The following is a 26,533-nucleotide window of genomic DNA, read 5'->3' on the forward strand; positions in this document are numbered from 1 at the left end:
TTCTCATCAATGCTTTCCTTCAAGTCAGAACTGAGGAGCTTGTTCATAAGCAGAGACCAGACACAAATCCCTGATCTGGCTCATGAGCCAGTGGCCACTTGCTTCTATCTCTTGCCTACCATTTGCATGTATTAGAATTAATCACTTTTCATTTTCAAGGGCAGCAATTAATCCACAGAGCCCTTCTGCTATTGCTCAAAGTGTATTAGCTGCTTAGCCCAGGAAAGAAGCAAAAGAATTTGTGTTTTAATGGCAAACAACGAGCTTTAAAGTACATCCCATCTATTTTAGCATCTCCCAGTAATTAGTGACAGAGGCCCTCTTGCTCAAGTACAGCAAATATTTAACACCCACCTCCATTAGCTTGAAATTCATTTACCAGCTTGGCCTCTATGTCTGCAGCATTGAGAAAGAAAAGCTTTGATTAGCATGAAAGCCAATGAGGATCTCCCACTCCAAGACACTTGTGGGATTGCGGGGGTGAAGCTTCCTAATTGAAATCTATTGAAAAGGGAAGTATTAAACATTTAGAAGACTATAGAAACAAAGATGTATCACTGACCTGAGCAGTCCCAAGTATCCCAGTGCACTGGGTGCTCTGCACAAGTATCACTCTCCACTTGTCCCATTCTTGCTTTCCTGGTAGCAGCTATTACAAGCAATCAGTCATCCTTCAGCAAATTCACATGGTGCTTTTTCCACTCATGGATCAAAGAAGTAAGGCCATGTTTCATCTCTCCTTTGATATTGGTATGACAGTGGGCAGGGAGAACAGTTCTCCTTGGTACCCAAGTCTACAAGTCACACTCAGCTACCACCATGATGCACAGAGATCACCACCTTCTCAAGGCAGACAGACAATGGAGCCATTAACTAAACAAACGATAAGGCAACAGGCCAGCTCCCCTCACCTCATTTACCTAGAACATGGCAACATGGCAGACACAGATGCCTGCTGATAGAGCACCTTAGCACCTGCATAAAAAAAGCTGGTTGTTGTTGTTGTTGTTGTTTGGTGGTTTTTTTTGTTTTTTTTGTTTTTTTTTTTTAATTTCAAGGAAATTAGTTGCTGGATTTGAGAAACCTGTGGTTAATTCACTCAGTAGATGCAGCTGGACATACAGAGCATGGCAGGACCTGGGCTCATGGAGCAAGGATGGTACTGGCATCCCCCCTCAGCTTGTGGAGGGAGAGGTTTTGGGCCCCTGTCACAAACACTTATCTATTGCCTCCCTCAACAGCTCTAGCACAGGCATTTTCAGAGATCTAGGGTTGACTTGCCATGTATGCTGAGAACACTGCAAAATCACAGTTCTCTTCCTGGCTCTCCTCTCCACAGCACAGTGCTAGTGGTTTTGGGTATGGAAAGGAGTACCAGAAAATCTGAAGAGACTCCATACTGGAGGTCTTTTAAAAGAGGTGGGACAACCGTAAGTAAAGAGTGAGGTAGACTGAGTTACTCCTTCCCTAGGGTAGATGAACACCTAAGATGGACTCTTCAAGTTGGACTGTCCTACTTTTACTTCAGCCTCTCCATCTCCTCATATTATTACAACCAGTGTGTGATGTTTAAATGTTCTGTCTTGTACTAAGGAACTCAGCCTGCACTGCTGTGTACTTTTAGTGTCAGTAATGTTGACAGGGTGATCAGACCTTGCATGAATGAAAGCGTGTCCTTTCCAGTTAGAAACAGGCCAAGTTCTTGTCCATCCCCATTCTTTCATTTCAACTGCTTTTTGCAAGGCTATTTGCTGGCAAACGCAGTGTAGATCTCCAGGTATTTCATGCCACCCGCACCTTGCTGTGTCCTAGGGTAAACTTCCCATTTAGATTTTCCATCTTGCTTTTCAAGACAGAGAAGGTATCAAAGTCTTGGGTCTCATCAGAAAGATCTGTCCATACAAAGCGTTAGGGGTAAAACAGTGTTTTTCTTCTGGACCTTGAAAGAAAAGCTAGAGCAGAAGTCCTGGGAGCAAGTCCGCTGGGATATCTGCCTGTCACTTAAAGGTGTTTTAATTTGGATGCTTAAACCACCAAAGTACCTCAATCCCTGCCCAAGGGCACATAGGAGCTAAGTCACTGCTTTCACTGAAGCAGCATTCAATTCCCTTCCTCCTACAAATGAGCTTGAGCTGTTCTGATAATTAGTACTTTATCTTGAATGGCACAAAATGGAAAAGGGGGGGTGTCCTCAGCCTTCATTGCTGGGCAGCCTCCCTGTTTCTTCTTATTAACTGTGATAATGATGGGAGAGAATAAAAGGCCCAGAGCTCCTTCAGTCACCTCATTTCATCTGGTCTGAGATTCGAGTCACTCGAGTGTCAAGAGAGCTTTTTAATTTCCAATATCACTGCTGCTAGAAATTAAAAATAAAGAGGGAGCAAAACCATCAGATTAGCCAATCACACTGGAATTGTTTTTATTGTTATTGTTACTGTTGTTATTATTATTATTTGATCAGCTTTGGGAGAATTAAAGCTATTCAGCACATCAAAATATGTCTTGGATTTGAATGAACTTGTATTAACTATTCTGCACTCCGTATTAGTGATTGGCTAATAGCCCGAAACACTGCAACATGCTCTGCTGGAATGGAGTTTAAATTAATGCTACCAGTTCATAAAAATTGCTTGTGTCTATATCATGGCATCTTAAAACATTTAATTAGTTTAAGAGCCTAACTGAAGAACCTCAGATGCCATCGAGCCTGTATCTTGACGACACTGAGAACCCTGGAAGTCCACATGAGATGTGAAAGCCAGCAGGCCACAAGGGTTGGCTCCCACAGGTCTGGTGGGAGAGGATCCAGTCCAGTGTTTGGAAAAGGCAATCAAACAAGGCACAGCTAATTGCAGTACAGCCTTGCAAAGGCTGCGAGTGGGCTATCATTTTTCTTCCCCTTGTGAGCTGGGGGCACAGAGCAGAGGGGAAAGGGAAATCTCTGAAGGCACTCATTAGTTGTACGGATTGTGTCCTCCAGTCTGTCAGACCACGGCACTGGCAGCGGCTTCCAGAAGGGGACAAATGTGGGACTGCGCCCTGGGCTGTGAGGTGGCTGTGGGAGCTGGAGGTCATGCCACCAGTGCTAGCGGTTGTAGGCCTGGCCCTAGAGCTCCTCTGTGAGTCAGAGGGAGGAAAAGCCAAAAACAGCAGAATTTCTCATCTTATGATAATTGTGGCTGGCTGATCGCACCCTCTGTGTCCACGGCAGCCTGCCAATACAGCAGCACTGTGAGCAGCTCTGAGGGGCTGGAACTGCCCTCGGTCTAGGCTGTGGTGTAGGTCAGTGTGCAGAGCGAGCGCCAGCCTCCACGTGCTGAGCACCAGGACCCTCCTCCCGTCCTTTCACCCGGTTATGCAATTAGCTTTTACTTTTTCAATTCAAACAATGTAAGGAAACAATAACTTCTTCATTATATAAAAGGCCTTGCTGAGGACGGTGAGATCTGGGCCAGCTGTCTAATTTCGCAGAACTCTTCAGAACAGTCCGTTTGTGAAAGCTGGGGACAGCCATGTACTGGGGCAGCAGGGACAGGACTTGGCCTATCTTCCCATTTCACTCCAGGATTTATTCACAGTCAGAACTGCAAGTCCTCACCGCTCACACGTGGGTGCCCGTTTGCACAAGGGCAGATGAGTTCAGGCACGTACAAACCTCCTGAACAGCCCTGCACCCAGGGAGCCTTCATGCCCCCAGGCTCTGTCTATGCTGATAGAGATGTTTGGGCTGCACTTTCAGATGAGTCCTTTCATGTCAGCTCAGGGGGAAAAAACAAAGCAGCAGGAAGAAAAGGTCGTACTGGAAAGAAATGCTTCAGAACAGCTGCTCCAGCCTCATTCCCTCTGCTGCCATAGAGCCAATCCTTTTAAGAGTGGCAAAGCAGAAATTAAGGGTAGGGTTTCTACCCTTATACAAATATATATGACAGAAGATTTACTTTCATTGCAACATTGCTCAAAGTCCTGGCATAATATTGTTCTCTTGGCACTGGGTGAAGTTTTACAGACTTTGGATCCTTCAGCAGGAAAGTCCTGAGTGCTATTTCTGGCTCCTCATCTCTGGTCTTTGACTATCTTTTCAATAAGATTATTATATAAACTGCAAGTTCCATAGTATATCTTTTTCAGAAAAGAGCTATTCCATTTTCAATAGGAAATGCCCATTTGACGTATTCTTAATCTATTCCTTTTTGTTCTCATTGTGTATTTTTTGTCTCAAACTCTGTTAGCATGAACGCTTGGGGAAGGAAACAAAAAGCGTGAACATTCATCAGATCTCTTGGAAGAAGATAACATCGATGTAGTTGAAGCAGCTTCAAGTTTTAGGTCCCCAGACATGGGAAGGCTCAGGACGACATCTGCCTTCAGCCTTATCCTCTTTTCTCATACGGATGAAGCCACTCTCTGTCACCCTCTCTGGGCACACTGAATGGTGTGACCTTACACAGCTATGAGGTACAGCCTTAACTACATTTTGTCATTTCCTCTAACATAAGGAAAAAGCACCTTTGTCCTCAGCTAGATTGACCTAAACAATTCTCTGAAAAGAATTTTTAAATACATTCTGTTATTAAACATACGCTGCTTTGTTAATATGTTGTCCCATGTTGACCATGTTGGCTTTTGTAATTAATCAGCAATAAAAGCGCAGGGTTCCTCCTTTCTTCCTTCTGATCAGAATTTTTGACCAATTTGCAAACAAAGTATTACTGACAAGCATTGTGCGAGTCACTGTGTATAAGAAATAGATTTAATGATTTGGGTAGACAATCACAAATAAAAAGAAAAAATCATTGCATAAATGATTTCTTATTAATAACTTGTTCCATTCCAGTGCTTGTAGATAGCTCATGGGAATTTTGAGGATCAATTAGTTAAGGTTCAGGTTCAAGGATCTTGAACAGGCTTCCAGAAATCTAAAATAGTAGGTATTAACTGAAGGCTTTGGCTTCTTCTGTGACTTTTTAATGTTTGAGTGGACTTTGCAAGATATATGATTCATTTCATAACTGACCACTAAGTTTGGATTTATAATTATTTGCAATGCAAATCCGCAAATATTTAATGTCACCTTCATTTTCACATGCTCATCAGCTGTCTGCTTCACTGTAATTTGTGTGTATAGTTTTGGCTTTAATAAAGATATTTGTGTTTACATGAATAAACATTTGATAGAATAAATTTAGTGTCCTTTCTCAAATGTAGACCTTTTTTTTTAGATCATTTGAATAATATATACATAATAAAGACTATTTTATACCCTCTTAGTTCTTGCAGTGAAGAGAATGAGTTTTCCCCTCCACACAGGTGAGTGCTTTTGAGTTCAATAACGTCTTGCTGAATAAGAGTGTATCCTTTAGAGCACATCCAGTCTCTATGAAAAGACTCCAGGTGATGATAAATGCATCCCTTTCCTTGACAAAGTGTGCTAATGGTTATTCTCCTTCACTGGTGCAAAGTGAAGGTGTAGTTCCTATTGAAAGTGGTTTTCAGTATCATTATTAGCTAGCTTTTCATAGCCAAAAAATAAAAAAAAATCAAAATCAAAAGAATGTTCCTTTCAGCTCTCCACGACATTCACAGCTCCCACAGCAGACGGTCTAGTGAGTAAATATAAAGTAACAGACTTTCTAACCACACTATTTACTCGGTTCTTTGCAAAGGCTCTGAATGAGCCATTAAGGACTGTTGTGTAAATATAGGATTATGGCTCTTTAAATACACGCTATTCACTTGCTCTGCCATTATGGGGATCTCTCACTAGCGGGCTCCTACTGACAGACTCTTTGTTAATCTTTCTTTTATAGGACAGATAGCTATGGCTTTCTGCTCCTTGCTTTGCCATCTACCTGTGTAACACTGGGACTGCTAATGACAGACCTCTGCCTGTTTGCCTGAGCACGTACAGGATTTGTGGTCCTCCTGTGGTTAAAATGGTCATGACATGGAGGTTCCTTTTTGGCATCCCACTAATGTGACTTCATTAGCCTAAGGCAAGCTCTTCATGCATCTCTCCCAGTCTTTTTGGAGGATGCTGATTCCACCAGTTTACCTTAGGGAAAGCGTCATTGTTTCTGGTGACTGCTATACAGTAATTTCCTAGTTCAGGAAGGAAACGTTCACATTCAGTCCACATGCCATCGCTCATTACAGGCTCCAAAACAGCTCACAGTACCTCTGAGCAAACTCAAAACTGTAGTAAAAAGACCAAGTGGCTATGGATAGACTGCCCTAGCGTGATGGTCAAAGTTACAATCTCCTTAATCAATTACATCAAGTCGTATCAATAAAGCCTATTTTAAAATAAACCAAAAAGAAGGTGGCTTAGGAGTCCCCTTATTTACTTCCTAATTCTTCTGAAAACTCTCAGGCCAAGCCAAGATATAAGGGACTCAAAACCAGTTTCAACCACTGAGTATCTACTGCCATTAAGTCTTTTATTTCTTGTGTTGTTTGCATACCGAGACAGAGCAGGGGAAACACTCCACCACCACTGCAGTTCAGAGCAAGTGCCAAGTCCCTTGTGGATATGCACAGCACCTGAGCTTTCTCTTAGTCAAGGTCCCAGAGAGCATCAATTTCCTGAAAGTTATCATAATGGGAAGTGCAGGCTATGTGACATCATGCTAAAATATTTCTATTTGCCTGAATGCACCATTTCCATATCTTCCCTGTGTTGCTGGAGCAGTGCTATGTTTCCTGAGCATGGGGGAAGATTCAGCTCAACAGATCTACTTTTTCACATTCAGCACTTCCAGTCTCAGTTCAACAGGAATGCTTAGGCTTCTGCTTCACAGGAGCCTCTCACATCTTAATAATAATCAGATACCGAACTTCCAAAAAGACATGCTAAGTCTGAGCCTGGGGCTGGCTCCAAAGTCTACTGAACTCAAATGAAATATTAACAGAGATTTGGATTAGACACTCTACGGTTCGATAGACAAGAGAGAAGGGTTGATTGCTCCTTGCACTCCTATGGATGGAAATCATCTCAAAGGGGAAGAGAGGATGAACCCACGATTTTCCACATCAGTCCTTTGAGTTTGTTGCTATCAGCACAACTTTCTCTGTAGGCTGACTAGGCCAGTTTGCTCCCTGTGGGGATGTGTCCCCGTCTCTCCTGCATGAGCCAAACTGGGGATGGCAGCATAGGCCTTAGGCTGAGGGACCATGAACTAACTAGTAACCCATGGTATCACACCCAATTTTACCTGTGTCCAGAGAGGTCTATTTCTTTTATTACTCTAATTTACTGAGACTACAAATGTCAAGCCACAAAGGGTCCTAACACTACAGAGAACTTTGCTTAAATAGTAGCAATTAATAATCCCACTGCTTTTCCCATTTCCTCTTTAACTTTTTATGTCCCTAATTTTATGTCCTTGGCAGACATTTTAAGGCTATTGTCTTATAGGTCTTGAGATCTTTAGAGGTTTGACATCTCTGTGGCACAAAAATGTTATAAAGCCACAAGATCAGAAATGGCACTTGCCTTGTTGGTTGGTGGCCACATTGCCCATGTCACCTTTTTGTGCTTCTTTATCCATTTTGGGTGTTGAGGGACATGTGTAGAGGTGGAGCACTTGAGCTAAAAGCTTGCATGTAACTGAACATGGTGATATTAACCTTGAATTGAGGTTTTCTGGACTATCAGTCCTGAAGTGATGCTGCTGCATGGTCTGTTCACGCAGAAGCCACGGTCTTTTCTAGAATTTTATAAGTTATTGTGCCTCTCCTTAGGGGAACCAGGGACATAAAATTGTAATTATGAAATCTGAATGTTGATTAGGTGAGATAAAATTCTTATTTCCATTACACCTGCTAGATGACTTCTGTTGACAAATTGTGCTCAGGACATCATTTTTCTATCAGAACCTGAAGAAAGAAAAGTGAGATGTTTTGGGCTGATGCCAGGCTCCTGTATCTACCACAGGCTCAGCCAGAATCCCTCATAGAGCATGAGTACTGACATGCAGTTGCCTACAGTGTGAGATACCACTTGGAGCTCTGTGAAGATCCCAGTGGAAAGACACCAAAATCTCCCACTAGCGCACACATTTGTTTAAAACTATTTCAGCCTGCCTTTATCAGCCCATTTGTTGGTGTTTCCAGCAAGGATTTGGAGTAAATCTGAAGTCTGGCTGGACTTCTTCCTTTAGCTCAGTGACCCGGCAGGCTGGCATCTCCAGGAGCACACTTTCTAATCAGCCAACTAACAGCATGCTTTGTGTCACAGGGAAACCTGACAACATCGCAGCAATTAAAAATATCTTTGTGACTATACTGAAGTTCCATCACAAGATCTATTCGGGATCTTGAAAACAGCTCATAAATTTTACAAGGGAGGAACAGCTGGAGTTGGCATCAGGCAGTGCTGTTGTTTTGGCTCGCAGATACAATAATTCCCCAGTAATAAAAAAAAAATAAAAAAGATCTGCTACACACATGCTAGTTTTGTGAATGTGTTTCTAGTTGTTTTTTTTTTATTTCCTTCTCCCTTCTACCCCCCCCTCCCCCCCCAGTTTTTTGTGGGTGTTTCGAGTTTGTGTGTTAATTTTGGACTTGAAAATGTTTATAGTAATTTCATTTAAAAAGCCAAAGGGAAAAAAATGGTGATTTCTTTTTCTCCTTTGCATTCTAAATCATTTCTGACCCTGAGAAACAACTGCACAAGCAAATAAACAAACACACAAAAAAGTCATGAAAGCTTTGATCTACAGAAAAGAAAACTGGCTGGTATTTAAAAAAGAAGGAAAATAAGGAAAGCTCTTTCTCTAAACACTCCAGTGATCAGAAAATAACATCTTCTGTCATTCAGAGTGCTGAGTTTGGAGTCTCAGAAGCAAAACTGTCTTTATGGATAGAAAAAGCAAGAACCTACTTATTTGAGAAAGAAATTAGAGTTGACAAAAAATGCCAGTTCGAAGTACCATATACACTATTTCTTGAAAACTAATTCATATGTAATTTTTCCATCATATCACTGAGTAAAGAAATTGAAATGAATGCATAGCAAAATCTATTGCATCCTGCTTAGAATCTAAGTCCATAGACCCAATCTAGGGGATCCTTGCACCACACAGACACAGGGATCTGCCTGCAAAAGAGAGGTCTTGCCCTGGATAAAGTGCTTCTCCCATGAGGCAGTGAGATGTAGGCTCCAAGTCATGCAGGGCATGGTCCTGCTGGGTCAGAAGATGACCCCCTTCTCTGCAGGTTGACTTGCCAGTGAGGCTGCAAATCACCTCCAGACCAGTATGTCATCTCTGGTGCTAATGCCCTGGGAAGAGGATAGAGCCATCATAACCACCTTCCTTCAAACACTGTACCAAATTATTTGTAGGTCAGGGAGCTTTTGAGTCCAAGGTGGCAACTCCTTACTTAGTGACTCTTCAGGGATTTTGCTTCTGTGGGTTTATTTGAGCAATCTTTTGCATCAATTTCCAGCATCCAGAGCATACGTGCCCCTGTTCATCAGTTCCAGGAACTCAGGCAAATTGCAGAACCACTTCAGTATTTTTGTCTCAAATCTGCAACCTGCTATCAATGCCAGTTTGTATCAGGTGACAGTGGGATCTAATGGAAAGAACTTGTCTGGAACTCCAGGACAGCTGGAATCTCACCCAAGAAGTAATCTTGGCTGGCAGTGTTCACATCCACATTTTTACCCTGGGTGCAGAACAGAAAGGCTAATACTGATTTAATTTCAGAAGATGCTGCGAAAATGACAGATGAAAACTGCAATGGAAAAGTTAAGCAATATTAATGATTATGAAGCTGCAAGATTCTCCAAATGGAAGATGCTAAAAAGTACGACGTGTTATTATATTATTATTAAAAATGTTATAGTCAGGTTTTCTCCTTTCTTTCATTGAATGCATCTAACTTCCCTCCTCACTGATGGAAATTGAATTACTTGCAGTGTTTTGTACTGAAGTTTTTTATTATATTCTAAAAAAAAAAAAAGATACTAATAATATAGATCCAATAATTAAATTGCCACCAGAAGGTGATAAGTCATGAATGGAGCAAACAAAGAGAATAAAAGAGGAGAAGAATACAAAGAAATGTATTATATGACCAGCATATGGAATATTAAAAGGAATAAAGAAAACATAACCCTGATAATAAAGTCAGAGTAATGACTTTGACAGTTTATGTTCAAGGCACCATCTGGGCAACAAAATATTCTAGAAATTGCTGGTGTAACTCTCGCCCTCCTGAACTTTAGGGCAACATTTTCCCCTGATCTGTGTTTTCAAGAGTTCCTGCTTCAATACAGCTATTTACTACTCCTGAAGGTACTTTTTACCCACCAGGTTCAAGGAACTCCACTTATTTGTCTTTATCCTGTTTTCCTTCTGCTCTGTGGGAACTAAAGAGCAGAGGAGAAAGAGTTAAGAACTGCTGGGATGCTCTCACGTGTGTTCAGTGAGCTGCCAGGCTCTGCTACAAGTGGTGAAAGAGGCAGGAGTTCAGACTGTTGGTATGATGGGTGAAAGTAGTTCTGCCTCTTCCTCTAGGAGGAATCCCTTTCTGCTTTGGGACGCCAATATCGCAAAGCTTATTTTCCAGTTCTCAGTCCTTTGTAGATGTTCCTATTTAGTTAGAATTCATAGCTGAATGTTTTAGGACATATTTCTTACTACTCTAGGCTTCTTAATCTTCTCATGAGGGCTGCTCCAAAAGTAATGCCTCCCATTTCATTACATTGGCCCACAGTGTCAGAGGCAGATATTGGTGGTATGGCAGCAGAGACTGAACCTTCCCACCAATATTCCATTACACTTTGTTGCCATGCAACAGATGAAGCAAAGGAGTGCTATTGAATTCCTCCATGCAGAAGAAAATGGCTACCACTGACATTCATCGGTGCTTGCTGAATGTTTATGGAGACCAAACAGCGGATATGAGCACAGTGAGGCAGTGGGCAGAGTGCTTCAGCAGTGGTAATTCAGATTATTCAGAAAACCACAAGCTAATAAAGCCTCACACACTGGGATGTTCTCCTGAACAAGTTTTCATTTGGAGCTTTCAAAGAGTCTAAGAATAACCATTCAGATGCTTCCTATTTCTCAGATGAGCTCTATAACTTGCCCAGGTTTATAAAGCAAATGGATGCTGTTGCAGCAAGTCGCGATTTCAGGCTGAACTAGGTTGTGTGGCTGGCATTTGTTTGGTTGTGGGGCACTGCTGTGGGTTTTTCCAGTGTGGCAGACAGACAGCGCTGCAAATGGCCATTTGCCGAGGAAGAGCTTAAAAACTACAATCATTTCCCAGTCCTTGGTGATAGTATGTTACTTTGCAGGCATACAAGAAAGGCATAAAGCATTCACAGTAGGAATATCAGGACCACGGATTCTCCTAACCTTCACCCTGACCCAAACAAAGTAAAAAGCCTCTGAATTCTGGAGTCGAAGGTGGGAATAGCAAGAGAGGAAGAGGAAAGTTCCCTTCGTCAAAGTGTGTTTGAGGGATTTGCTCCTTTGAAACTCATCTACTGTGAGGAGTTATAGCCCTGGAGAGGGAGGAGTGAATCTATTTGTGCTTATGCACTGTGTCAAATATCCAGAAACTCAGACACAGGAGGAGGTAAAATTGTTTACATTTATGCAACGATTGCAAGGCACGAAACACCCTTTGATTTCCTCATTGCTGAGACTTCTGAGAGCCACGTAGTTACCAGCAAAGCCTGTGCAGTGCACAGTGGGCTATTTTGCTCTATTGACCTTGATCTGGGTCTCAAGCTCCAGCATGAACCTGTGAAGAGCCCAGGACTGGCAAAAGGAGTGATGATCCCAGTAGGTGTGGGACCTTGAGGTGTCTCAATGCTGTCCATGGCCAGAGGAGGAGGAAAATGAAGAGTGAGGCCCCAGGGTGCAGATCCCCCTTTAGGGTCTGTCTGCAAGGTATGTAGCAGTGTTAGGAGACCTGGAGAGCAAATCTGGGTACTTGTGCTGCTAAAGGGACAAGCACGTTCCTTGCATCAGCCACAGGAGGCAACTGCGCTGCTTAGTTGTAATAAATGGTGCTTTTCATTGAATTTGGAGCAATTTCCCTTTAAGAGAATTCCCTTTAAAAAGAATAATAACCCTTTTTTTGAGACCTGAGTGCCTGCAGAAGAAGCTGGGCTTGTTTTCACGTTTTAGCTGTGAAACAGTATCGGGCGGCACCATCTGATTCCTTTTCTTACAATTCTTTTGTGTCTTTCCTTTTGTAAGCAAAAATGAGCACATTCAGGCGTGCGAGAAAGAAGTGAAATCAGATTGTATTGCATTTCTTCTGGCATATATGGTGCAATACGAGATTTTTTTTTTCTCCCCTTAACTCCCAAAATTTCAGATAGTCTGGGAAAAAAATACCAGCAGAGACAAAAATGGGGAATCAGTTTTCCATCTAAATGCTATTTAAAAAAATCCCATAAATGTAAGTAGCCTTTTTATGCCCTTTTTTTTTTTTTTCTTTTATCATTCCTCAGCTCTGTTTTCAGGTCTTCTGTGTGCTTTCAGATGAGCCCCTGTCTTATGAAAGTGATGTTTTGTTAATGGAGGCCATCAGCAGTTCTAACAGCAGGAACTAAACGGAGTATTTCCTTCTCCAAAACGGCTCTGCTAATTTACTTCAGTCTGAAGTAAAACTGAAATGATACTTTCAGAAAATTGTAGATTCATCCCAAAAAGAAGAACTTCAAGGGAACTAAAACTGCTAAGGTTACATTGAGAAAATGATTTAGTCTGAATAAAAAGAGCGGGGCAAAGCTGTAGGGAAGTGTGGCACACAGCATTGCAACACCTTCAAAGGGAAATAAATATTTGGAAACGTTACAGTGTTTTGCTATGAAGTACTTTCTAAAGGATTTTTTGATTGTTTCAAAATGGCATTTTCCATTTAGAAAATGAATCTTCAAAAAGATCTCTTTTAAAGAAATGAGGGTCAAACGTTCCACATTATTTGTTTCACCTGAAAGGCAGCACACTAAGTTATACCCCAAAAGATCTTTTCCCCCTCTCCAGGGACCAGAGTTCTTCTTCTTCCAATTATTTGCCTCATGCTTATTTTTCTCCCCAAGAAATTTTGGGTTTTGCAAGAGAACAGAAAAACTGCTTTTTATTCCCACACCTGCCAAACCTCGGTTATCCAGCCCTCACACATGCACACCACTTCTAGCGCATGCTGAATCCTGGCCAAAATCATTCTCTGCTTCTCCATTCCCCAGCACGCCAGTGAGCTTTGCCAGTGAGGCACAACGCCAGCCTGTGCTCTCCTGTTTTACCATTTCTCAGTCTCTGGTGAGGCCGTTCCAGAATCCTCACTGCCCATTTATCCATTCCCAAAAGAGCAGTCCTCTGCTGCATTGTCTGCAGCATGACTCTCCCATGCAGGTACGAGTTGCCATAGAATCATTAGGGTTGGAAAAGACCACTAAGGTTATCATGTCCAACCATCAAACCATGCCCACTAAATCAGGTTGCTCATTATCCTCTACCACTCTTGATACTATGTTAGCATAAGCAGATCTTGTCCACCTCATTTCCAGTGTCTGTCAACATCACCTCAAGATCTGGACAAGGCTATGAGCGCCTCAGCTGCATCTGCTCCCATCTGGCTCACCACTAGTCTGACAAGCACTGGCTGATATCCTTATCAGGGCAAAGGGTGGAGGTGTGTATTATGAGAAAGCAAAATTAGTCATCCTAATCATAGGTTTGGTACTGTTCTTGGGATCCCAGCTTGACACTAGCATTTTACCCATCCTCCATCTGAAGAAAAATGCTAGCTCTTCCTTAAGCATCTGTATGCTGTTCTGGTGGAGAATGCTTTTCCTCCCTCTTTCCCTTGTTCATTCTGGACAGAGGGTATTTTGTCCTTTGTGAGTGAGAGTATGGGGATTTCACAGAGAGCCTGAAGTCATTTTTAAGTTGTAGAAGTTTTGCAGACATAACTTTTTCTTTCTTCACAGAAAAACACTGTTTTTCAAACATAAAAAGCAGTTGCTCTCAACCCAGGAGGTACCTCCTAAAAGCCACTTTCCAAGTTTTCCCCTATCTCTGATTATACAGTCTTGACATGAATCAGCCCAGCACAGCTTTGCTTGAGATGGCAAAGGGCAATACATTAACTTCAGCACTGGCAGAAGTTTAAGGGCATCAGTTTTAAGCAAGCACATTAACAAGAAAGGAGGGTTGCTCTCCCAGATACTGGGATAAAGGGTTATTTCTAAAGGCATTGGAGCTAATAGCAGTGCTGCAGTTTTGTGCTTTTACCTACCCACCCGCAAGCAGCTGGTATCTCCTTCTCCTGGGTTCTCAGCATGGCAGGAGCTGGGACTACAGCTCCTTGTAGGATCACCCCCACCCAGGTCTGGTTCCTTCAGTCTGGGCTTCCCCTCACACCCCCGTTTGTAGGAGATCTGCTCTCCAGCTGCAAGCTTTAATGCAGCTCAGACCTTTCAGCAGCTGCAGCTGTGAGCTTGCTAAGTAGGATGAAAGAAATCTCAGAGGAACAAGTGAACCTGGGAGACTTTTGCAGAGCAAGGTAGAACCACAGAGATATTTGGGGCTGGAATGAATGAAAGCTGCCCTCCTTGTCCTGCTTCCCCTGACCACTACAATCCTCTCTGATCCCATGAGCTCTCTGCTTCTGCTTGATGTTACACGCATTCACACCATTGCCATGGAGAGCTTTAATGTGAGTTAGCACTGAAGTCCTGGGTGTATCTTACAGCCTTAATGGACACTTGGTGCTTTCACACTCCTTCAGCAAGCAAAGATTGCTCCTGGACAAGAACAAAAAGGGAGAGAGAGAGAGAAGCCCTTCCCAGCCACCCAACTCCCCTTCACAATACAGCACTTAAAGGAAATCTCTCCTTTTTACTGGTCACAGTCCGGGAGCTCTTTGCTTGGCCACGACTCCTGGCCAAGAGCTGCGGTCCTATTGTTCATGCAGCACTCAATGTCCAAAATATCCAGGGGCTGGCAAGGGCTGCTGGAGGCAACTCCTGTGTGCAGCTCCAAGGCAGCGGAGCGTGAAGGGAGAGCATCCCGTGCTGGGCAGTGAGGCAGAACGCGCCGGCACACCCCAGCAGAGCCGTCCCTTCCATTATGATCACACGAGGGCAGAGAGGATTTTTTGGCAGCTGCTCAGAGGGGAGCGCAAGGGCTGCGTCTGCCTGCTGCTGCCTGCATCCTTCATCTGGGGCCAGAGGGAGAGTCTATTTACTGATTGCAAAGAGGGACTGACGACTGCTGCTGATCTGAGAGCGTTGGCTATGGATTTTACAGGGGTAACTGCAAGTGGCTATTGTGTAAGGAATGGTTTAATTGCATATGTATGTAGATGCTGCTGTTCACTTCCCATCCTGCTGCATTGGTAATGAAAAATGTGTTCAGATAGACAGACTGCCAGCACACAGCTTTCTTCCTTACTGAATAGGGAGCTTTAGAGAACTGTAAAGAATGTATATATATAATTGACATGATCAGAACTTTTGGACTCTGGTGACTTATGCTTAACTTAGCCCTGCAGTAAGTCCAGGTGCGTGCCCAAATACAGCTGATCAGCCAACAGGGCAAGCGTTTATCTAATTAACGTATGGAGTGACAGAGTTTGCATACAAAGGAAAGGTACATCTGTTTTGTGGATGGATTTGCTGTACAGCACCTCCAGCAGTACACCAACTTCCAACAGACAGCCACAAGCCTGGCAACAAGGTAAACTGTGGGAGGCCCAGGCTGGTGAAAGTCTGCTCCAGGTTTTGTGTTGGTCTGCACTAGGCATATTGGCACCAGTAATGCTGTGTATGTCCATGCCTGCATACAGACGTCTTTCTTTTCTGCTTTTTAGAGAGCTGAACAAAATGGATGTGGCTAATTGGAGTGGAAATCTGCCAGCTTTGGTCCAATCAACCTCGTGTGTGCATCTGCAAGTGGTACAGGCACATGGGGTGCCTTCACCCACCTTGAAGTGCAACCACCACAGGCCGGGGTGGAAAAATAATAGATTTCTCCATGCATGACAGAAGTGTAGGACAGAAAATGAGGGATGTGCTTTCCAATTTACCAATACACCCTGTTACAATAAGCGTAGGAACTGCAGAAGGGTTGAAATGGTGAATCCATATCTGGACACAAGCAAAGGAAATCAAAAAGAGTAAGTCTTGACCAAAACCTTGTTTCAGAAATCAAACTTGAATCAAATATTCTCCCAGTTATTTTCTGCATTCACAAGTTTTCTTTCCCTATCCGTTTATCCCGAGTGTTCTCTGAAGCACAAAAAAGGCAGTGAAAAGCCAGTGAGCACGACTGCCAGGAGCTGTGCCTCTCCAGCTTCCTGACCAACTCTTTTGAAAAACCTCGGCAGAATGGTCCCCAGCAAATCCTTTGCAAATGCTGTATTTGACTCCAAGCCCGCTGGGGTAGGATGGAGGGTTTTAGTAAATGCCACAGAGAGATGAAGTGCAGGGGAACCAAACTCGCAAGCTGCGGACATCCTCATCAGCAAGCTGCAGCAGTTTGATTAAATCCTTCCAAGCAGCCGGAGATAATAACACCATGAATAGAGCTTCCTAATTTCATTTCCCCAGCACCACAGATCAGGTATATTTCCATACACAGGTGCAGGACCTTTGTCGCACTGACTTTAATAATCAGTGGAGATGAAGGCAGAGCTTACCCTACGTGTCACGGAAAATTTGGGAGTTAAATTCAAGAGACTCTAAATCCCTCTTATCGGTGGTTCTGCAGTGGCACAGAGAGCAGGGTGGTGGGTGCAGGAAGTGATTGATGGTGCTGCTGCCCAGATGGGGAATGGTGATTTATGGACAAGCCAGTGTCCAAGCCATGTATGCTATACAGGAGAAAAACAAATTGATTCAGTTTCAGACCTCTTGGAAGGTGCTGGCCAAAGCATTTCACTAAGTTAGCCTCTTGGATGTGGGTTGTCAAAATATTTTAACATCTGCCGGTGACCTCCAAGCATTTTCCTTCCCCTTCACTGCCTGCTCCAGCCCCAGACCTCCCTTACAGTCAAAACTGACAACGTTAGCCATTAGAAATCACTCTTTGAATTAATTACCCAGAAATATGCTTTCAAATCTTCCACTCCGTGTAACAGCAAATTAAAGGGCAGCATGGGTGGGGTTTTACACATCCTGTTTTGGCTGCCCCTTTCTAGATAATGTCACCATTAACACCTCAGCAGCAGTGTCCACTGCTGCTCTCCCTTCTGCTGAGAACAAAAAGCAGAATGTACTTTTATTTCCAACCTGTTTAAAAAAGTACAATGCAGTGCAGATGGAAAGACTGGAGGGATGGCTCAGGAGACAGAAGGTTCCCAATGAAGCAGCCCTTGGTCTAGTATCTGCGTAGGGATCATCTCTGCCATTCAGTGATTGGAGTGGGTGTGCTGTGTCCATGGCTCCCAAAAGGGACACACAGAGCAGGGGGACAATCCATACCAGGAGTACGTCTGTGCTGACAGCCGTTGCACACTGCTCAAAGTCTGCACATCTCTGGAGAAATAAGCAGTATCATCAAGCTCTGACCATCTCCAAATCATTTCTGTCCCTTCAGAAGCCAAATCTCTCAGGTGAAGGCCAGAGGCACTGCTGAGATGATCACCAGAACATGTACACAAAGAGCACACGCAGCCTGACATCAGTTCTGTGTTTGCTCTCCCATTTAGTCCACGTTTTTCCCCTGTTCAAAGGATCAAGCAAAGCAGCCTGACAAATACTTTTCACCATTAATTTAGGAGCTTTGTGAAATATTTTTCAGGTATTTAGATCTACTGCAGCTGCAGCTCAATCAGTTCCCACTCCTGCCCACAAAACTGGCAAAATCTCCTCCAAAGCAAGTAACTTGACATTGATTGACACCACTCTGTGTTCTCTTGAATCATGGAGATCCATTGCACTTTGCTGATGCTTTAGATACAAACATCACCTCGTGTGAACGCAGGCAATTAGCTTTTCCTCAGTGCATGACTCTTCCCCACCTGCTCTGCCTGACAGCCTCTAATCCCAAGCGGACCCCATAAAGCCAGAAGCTGTCTCCAGCTCAGCAAGGGGGCTCCAGACAGCTGCCCCAGGAGTGGTGAGGGATAGACAAGGATGGGATGGCCTCAGAGAGTCAGGGAAAGCCCACGGGAACCAGACCTGCAGCGCAAGAGGAGTGAATGAAGGACATTGCTTCTGCCAGTCCTGAGATCAAATTGCTAGAAATGGCTAAGATCATTTTTTGCCTTTTTTTTCCCCCTCACTCTTTCCACCCTTGATTTTTGCCTTTCCTTGAACAGCCACTTGCACACGTTGCCTTTGCAAACACTGCCTCTGCAGAGCTGGCAGCAGGATGGGAGCAGCACTCCCTGAAGCAGAAGAGAAATCAAAGGAAAAGGAGAGAGAGGGGAAAATAAATAAATAAAAAGGCTTGTTTATCTATTTATTAATAGCAGAGCAGTGTTCCCAAGGGGATAGGCCAACTGTGACTCTAATCCATCCATGCAAAGCTGCATCCCGGGCTGTTTGGTTAGTATTTCTTTTTTTTTTTCTTTTCTTCTCTTTTCCAGGGTTAATTACTGAGAAATAAAAGTGAGGCATCCAATCCTTTTCCCCCCGAATCTCCCCCTCCCTCCCTTCTGAACTACGCATGCCCTAAATGGTTGCCCTCTGACCATAGAGCCATCATGGTCACTGCTGCCTCAGTCCAGGTTTGTTGACAGTCCTGAGCTATACGTGAAGAAGGACAGGGCCAAATCTGCCACACTGCACACAGTACAGCAAGTCAGTTAATGACAACAGGGGGTGGTTTTAATATGTGTTTATGTGCAGGAACGTTCAGCTGGGTCAGTGACACTGCTCTGTGCTCATCCAGGGAAAATGAACATAACCTACGCATTGCCCGCAAGCAAGATGGCCTCATGACATGCCTTGAAAGGGAAGCAGGAGGAGCTAGTTCTTATGGTCTGATGGGCTTTGAAATGCATCCAGGGGGAGGGAACAGAAGAGCTATTGGCATTCATGTGAAAAGCAGCCCTGGCCTGCTGTATCTGCGATAAATGGTGCAAAAAGCTGGCCAGTTTCATGACACAGTCCCACTGCAGCAATGTCTGCCAAGGACTTGCATACCATCCCCAAAGCCCTGCCACGGCAGGACCCTCCACACTGGAGTTTCTGAAGTATATTTTGTGCTTGGGCTCTGGTTTGGAAGCCTGAGACTTTTATCTCAGGATATCAGAGGGAGGGTTTTCAAAGGCATATCTCATCAAAAGTCAAAGGGAATGAAGAACCTGACCTCCTTATGTGCAGCTCAGCTTCTCTCCCTGAGCATCTCTAGTTTCTCTTTTAGGACAGCCAAAGCCTTCCCTGTCCTGCCTAGCAATGAATTCAATTCATATTCATTGGGGAATTTCTTGAAAGAAAGTGATGTCCAAGTTCACTTTTTACTTGGTTTGTTGAGAAGCTGCTGCAAAGCTGATGTGGTTAAAACAGGGTCAGCCTTAACATACGTCACATCAGCTATGTTATGGATGTGGTGGTGCCCCATCCCTGGAGACAGCCAAAGTCAGGCTGGATGGGCTCTGAGCACCTGATAGAGCTGTAGGTGTCCCTGTTCATTGCAGGGGAGTTGGACCAGATGACCTTTAAGAGCCACTTCCAACTCAAATGATCCTATGATGATATTAATTAAATGAAGTAGCAATCATTTTGCTGGGATCTCAGAATCTCCTCCAACCCACTTTTCCTGGGGTGACCACAAAGTCCTCTGCCTTACCAAGCAGGTTCTCATCATCTGACCTTCTGCACCAGCACAGATGGTAAGTGGTTTAGAATGCGCATCTCAACCTATGCAGAAGGAAGTACAATTTCCCAAAAGCCCTGGTAAAAGGAAAGAAAAGGGCTGGGCTGAAGTGTTTTTTTAAAGCTCCTAAATGGGGAAGGGAGAAAAGCAAGAAGGGATAAGTGTTCAGGTGGGAAAAGAGGAAGGAAAAACTCCATCTTAGTGCCTAGGATACGGTATGTTTCTGAAACTGCTGAGAGGAATGTAGTCGTCTCTGCAAATCAAGATGAGCTGGCTGGCCAATGAAGCATGCCCGGCATTTTATTTCTCATATTGTTTGGAGATAGGGATTCAGCTGAGTGCATTCAGCAAATAAAGATCAAATAACCTGCTGTGAATAATGTTTTAAACCCGGGTTCCTATCAGGATCTAGTTATAAGCCCATATACTCCGTTGGATAAAAAATAAGTTACACATGGCTGGAGGCAGTATTACTTTCTATGGAAGATGAAATCTGTTCTGAAATAGAAAATGTTTGGAGATTCTCCCCTCCTCTTCTCATTTTTTGGAAGGGCTAAACCACAGAAAGCAGCCTGACAGAGAGAGGGGATGAGGGTCCACTGTATTTCATCGACTGCCTCTGGGTCCAGAGCTAAGATTTATGCTAAAAGAGGGGGTGGCCAGGAGAAAAGGAGAGGAGGAGTCCACATTGCCAGTTTGGCTGTTGTGCCTGGAATCAAGCTAACCTCTATTGCACTAAGCTCCTTAGCAGTACAGAGAAACAAGCCCCTGATGAGCTGATCCTTCGCTTGCCTGATGGTAATCAACGCCTTGGCTGCTGGCCACGGGCAGAAACCACCAGTTGCTGCTATTTGTTCTCCTTCACACACGCACCTGAACCAACCCATGGCTCCACGGTGTAGGAGAATTTCTATGGAACTGTTCAGACCAGATGTGGATGCTGATGCTTGCAGCCCACTGCACAAATAGTCCTGCTTATTTCAATGAAGGTGATGATGGATAACAGTGTTATTCCACAGCAGTGGGGTAGCACAGTCCTTTCTCTTTTCAAGGAGAGTCAGCAATACCCTACGGGAAAGCACACCAGAACGATATATACTGACGTTTTTCATTGTTAGTTTAGAACTGCTTTCCTTTGACTCTGGCATTTCACATGACCCTGCTGCTTTGTTTCCATTCCTGTGAAAGGGAAACACCTTTTCTCACATGAGCCAAAGCCTCTGCTTTTTAATGGATCTTAAAAGAGTTGGGGAAAAAAAAAAAAAAAAAAAAAATCTACATAAACTCCTGGTATTCCCTCTTCAATAATCCTTCAGCCAGACAGATGGTTGAAAGTCTTCCCTCTAATTTTTTTTTTTTTAAAGACATGTTTATTGTGTGAAGTATCTGCTTCGCAGCAAAAACTTCAATTATTCCTCAGAAAAACAAATATTAAAAAATGAAAACATTTTGACTGCAACCCTAAATATTTCAGCCGAAAATAAAAGGATCCAATCCCCCGTGAGTATGTGTTTGTCTCTATTAAAATACTTTAATTTGGAAATGCTGCCACACAGGGGATTTTGACAGAGCATTTCTCATTCTGTTTCCCTACTGTGGCCCTGAGTGCCTCAAATTCCTGTCTCCTTTGTGGTGGGGCACAGCAGAAACTCCTGGCAGCACTTCTACCTGTCCTCCTGAGGTGGAAACCCTCAAAGAAGGAGATCTTACTTACAGAAACAGTGAGACTATGAAGTGGTTGAAGTCCAAATTGTATGCGACAACATAACGGCATAATTAATACTAAATATCTCTGCTTGCGGCTATCATATTCCAAAGTTTGAATTTCTTCTGAAAACACAAAATTTAAGAAAAAAAAAAAAACACACTCCTTTTGTTGATGAAAGGGAGTCACAAGTGAACTGGCTTTTTTCTCTTGATCCCTGGTTAACTCTACCCTAACAGCCCATCTCATGCAGACATCACAAAGTGAACCCTGAGACTGAAGCATTAGTGACCTGGGTTTGCTTCCTTTGTTTCAAGAGCAGTGAGGGAAGCCCAGCCATTAGCCCTCCCATAGTGCCCTAGGCCGTGGGATGGTATCTCCTGAGCATTCTCTTGGATGCTGAGAAGTTGTAGAAGGAGCGGGAGGTATTTCTTTTCCTGATATTTTTTGTTTCCATGAAGCTCAAACTGCTTTGCAAAACATAAGTGGGAAGATGGGTAATTTGCACAGAATCACAGAATTGATAAGGTTGGAAAAGTTGACAATGATCATCTAGTCCAACCATCAACCCATGCCTGTGACAGTGAGAGACACAATCTAGAACTGACCTTTCCTCAAACACTTCCAAGGATGGCGATTCCATCACTCCCTGGGCAGCTTGCTCCAATGCTTCACCACTATTTTTGAGAAGTTTTTCCTAACATCCAACCTGAACCTACCCTGGAGCAACTTAAGACCACTATCTCTCATCCTATTGCTATCATATGGCAAAGGAATCCAACCTTCACATCGCTACAGCCTCCTTTCGTTTTCAAATCTACTGACAAACACTAACAACATGGGAAGGAAAATGACATGTTTCTTCACTCCTATCAGAGCAAGTGGCTGGTGGAAGGAGAACGGGGCTGCAGGTGTACACAGCCCAGCTGGTGTGTGTTTATTCAGCACAGCCAAGCTGACCAGCACCCACCTCACTGCAGTGCGGTGGCATGGAGCCCAGGCAGCCACATAAACCCAGCCGATCAGCAGCACAGTGAGTTGTCCCCGGCTCGGTGCCATCCTGATGTGGTCATTCGAAGTCTGGTATCACTGGAGGCATCACTCCTCCAGTCCACACTAATCCTTTCCTCTGTGAAGGCTGTGATGGTTCCATCCATATATTTACCAGACAAATTGACTTCTCCAGTTTAACAAGAGAATAATTTTCATGATGAATAAATGGAAGACGGCTTCAGAATTTAAGGTGCCTCAGAGCATTACTTCTAACGTCATTTGGGCCTAAAGTGTTCCTGCTGGGATAAGTGAAAATGCATCCCCTGTTTCCAGTCAGCAACTTAAAAAGCAACCCCCAATTTTCCAGCAATAGAGAGAGCTACGAGGCCTGCAGAAGTACAGAGCTCTTGATTACAGCTTTGTTGAAAAACATTGTTCTGAGATGTCTGGAGACCAGATAATAGGCACTGCTTTAGTTTAAAATAAGAGGCATTTCATGAATAAAGCTTTCCAGTGAGCAGAGACAGGGGGATATTGAAGCTGTCTGCTGGTGCTCTCTAGGCTTGCCTGTCTAGATTGCATTGCCGTTATGTTTTCCCCAGAAGTCCCACTTTCAGACAAGCTGTACCGCCAGGCCCTCACTACAGATCTCGTCAGTAGTGCTGCCTGAGAGGAACTTAAACACAGGGAAGGAAAGAGACTTTGTAGGTCTGATCTCTCGATTGCAGGATTAAGAGAACTTCTCTTGCCTTTCTACACCTGCCACTGTGTTGTCTGCTCAGACTCTGCAAATGCTCACTTTCTTTTGTATTTTACTTTCCCAGAGTTCGGGTGCGTTGCATTCTCAATTGAGCAATTTGGTTTTCAGACACATTTTACAGCAGTTCTTAAAGGGGGGGGTATTGGAATGCCTTGTAAACAAAACTTTCCTTTGAATTCCTGAAGAGCACCCACAGCCTGCAGGGAAAGATAAGTTTCCTGGCACGGTTTGAAAGTTCGAGATTTGTTTCCAAGTGATTGCTGAATGAAATGAAAGACTTTTCCCGGTGCATGGGCAAGTCTGGGAAGAGAAGGTCTGATGATCCTTGGGCATTCCTGAGTAAGAGGCACTCAAGTCTCCATGTGTAAAATTCTGGAAGGAGAAACAGGGCCTAGTCCTGACACATTGCTGGGTACAGATAGGGGACATGATGACAAGGCTCATAGTACCTCTGTTCTCAAACACCGAGCCCCAAACAGATACGTAGGAGATTAAAATTTTTTTTTCTTAATAGTTGAAATTAATACTCATCTATTATTACTTCAGTGCCTGACTGATGATAAAGATGCCAACAACTGCCAGGCATATAAACAATATTTTCTATGAGCTTCCAGCTAAACTCAGCAGGAAAGAACAGATTAAGAAGCCACCCTTCTGAGGGCAGAAATTGCCTTTTCATACTCAGGGTGAATCAGCAGCCTTGTAGAGCACAAAAAGCAAAACCAGAGCAAGTTCTGGTACAATCACATGTAGCACCAGCCTCAGTTGGAATCACTTCATCATTTTTTGTGTTGCAGTGGTTTTGCTGCATGGGGATCAGTCAAACAGACCTTGAAATCTGTTAGCAACAAATTGCATTTGAACATTTTGAATTTAATAATGAATATATTCTGCTTTTCATTAGGGATGTGCAGCTTCCAGACTTCCTGATATGAATCCAGAGGAGCTGGCAATAAAGGGAAACCAACATCCTGTGCAGAATGAGTTTTGTTTTGTTTTTTTTTTTAAATGCTGACACAGCTCTCTGTTTCTCAATTTTGTTGTTGTTGTTGTTGTGATTGCATATAGAACTGCCAGGGGACAAACTGTGCAGGACAGCAGGTACAAGGTTCACACCACTACCTTGTGCGCCTCCTATCTGATCAGTACTGGCCTCTAGAGCCCCAGTTCTTGGTGTCCCATTTGAGTGACACACCTCAGTACCCCTTCATCCACCTAAACTTATCATTATATACATTTGCTCACATGTAGCACAACCTGTGACACCTTCTGCCCCTCTGGTTATGACTTAGAGCTCATTTCAATATGTACAGGTGTACAGACCTACCGAGCTGCTCCTTTGCCTTCTGCCCGAGCCATCCCCAGGGCTCTTGCATAACCTTTTTACAGTCTCTGCAACTTTCATGGCAAATAAGATTTCTTATGCTTAGGGATGGAGGGGCAGATCTGGACATGGGGATCTGCTGAAGGAAGGAAAAAATTTGCTGTTCACACTGTCTCCTTGAACCATTCCACTTCAACCCACAGCGTGCATTTTCCAAGGAAGAAGAGCACACACTCTTTTAAAGACAAGAGTTTCTTGCTTAATTCAGTGACAGTGATTTAATGCCTCACCCACAACTAATGCCTGTTACACTGTCATTGCTCAACTCTACACATCTGATAGAATCCAAAGCTCACTTCTCCCTTGGCAAGAATTTTCTTCCTCCCAACCCAGCTATGAGCTTGCCTTGCTGGATGTGGAGAGATAGCCCTGTCTATAGATCAGAAGCTGAGTTCTTTACCCAGCTCTGCAGCTTACTGGGTTGGGTAACCATTACAACTCTTCTTCCTTAGGGTTTGGGAGAGTGCCAAAAGCAACAGCACCCACAGCAGTCATGAGGATACCCGGTGCCCACAGCAGGCAGCCAGACAGGCACAATGCTCATGGGTATGGAAAGGAAGTCCTGAAGGAAAACAAAGACACTCATCTGGAACAATGCTGAACAATTCAGAATAGGATCAGCATAAAAGAACTTTCTTGAGAAAGAAAGCAAAAATATGACCCTTAACTATAGCACACAAGAAGTTAGCTTGATCTGATTTCTGCAAGGCAGACATTTCCATTTGAGCTTGGCACCCCAGGCTCCAATTACAGCCAAGAAGAGACACGTGCACTCATGCTAATGTCCATATTAAGATGAGATGAACTGGACTTCTGAATGTCTATCATACTTTCTTACCCTGTGTAAGGAAGTCTAGTGGATTGTGTACTTTTCTAAACAGGAAAATGAAATAAATCCTATATCAGATTTCTGGACATATCAGTGCAGCATTGCCCACCCTCCTATGACCTGATACTGGATTGGTTCTAAAAAGAGTCCAGAGTTTTCATAACTAGATTCTTGAATGCAGCTTCTGGAGATTTGAGCCACATTAAGCAGTTAACTGCATAAAATACTTGATAAAACTCTCTATAGATTAAAATCCAACATTTTCTTTCAACACTTCCATAACTGTCAACATTGTTTTCTTGCTCTTCCCACAATGAACAACAGTCAAATTTCACATGTTAGATGATGCTAAACTGAACCTCAATTTTAAAATACCCTTTTCATCTTGAGATACTAGCCATTATGGTTAACAGTAATAGAAATGAATTTATCACAGGTTAAGGTTAGTAGCAGATCAAATGTACGTTCCTCAATAAGAGTGAAATGCAACATGAGCCACAGAGCAAAACACACCTTCAGTCTTTTGTCTCATTCCTCACCTTGGTCCCTATGACAACCTAGTTTTGGAGAGAGAGAGGAGGAAAAAAAAAAAAAAAAAAAAAAAAAAAAAAAAAAGCAGCTTTGGAGGACATTTTACAGCCCAGAGACCTTCTGACACCAGGAATCTACAGACTGAAACCCACCACATCTAGCTTACAGCCTTCTCTTAGCAGACACCACCTTTCAGTGCCTGTAGCAATGGAAAGCACAGCAGGGTAGCAAGGTCCTAGGCTACAACAAGTGAGAGTTTACTAAAACACAGCAACTATAAGTACAGAAGGGAGAAAGAAGGAGGAAGAGGGAGAAAAAAAAAAAAAAAAAAAAAAAAAAAAAAAAAACCACAACAAAAACTTCTTACCTTCAGAAGGACTCAGGTACACAGGACTTTCCATGATGGCACCCTTGCCTCCACTGCCAACCCTTAAATGAGGTCTGGGAAGGGCTGAATCCTGGCTCCCCTTCCAGTAACTCATCTGCATTGCATTGCATGCACCTGAGCTCCCCTGGGTTGGCCCTGCCTTCCCAC

The 26,533-nt window shown here is 43.5% G+C and overlaps 1 long non-coding RNA gene across 1 annotated transcript; it reads right to left on the reverse strand.

Annotated features, from left to right (window-relative positions):
• Positions 1-14,448: 14,448 nt before the first annotated feature.
• Positions 14,449-26,426, reverse strand: LOC125698671 (uncharacterized). The gene is made up of 3 exons (XR_007379253.1): positions 26,366-26,426; positions 20,670-20,864; positions 14,449-18,154 (listed from the first exon to the last, which is right to left on the reverse strand). It is a non-coding gene; the product is annotated as an uncharacterized LOC125698671 (long non-coding RNA).
• Between the last annotated feature and the right edge of the window lie 107 nt (positions 26,427-26,533).

The sequence above is a fragment of the Lagopus muta genome, chromosome 11, assembly GCF_023343835.1.
Source record: "Lagopus muta isolate bLagMut1 chromosome 11, bLagMut1 primary, whole genome shotgun sequence".
NCBI lineage: Eukaryota > Metazoa > Chordata > Aves > Galliformes > Phasianidae > Lagopus > Lagopus muta.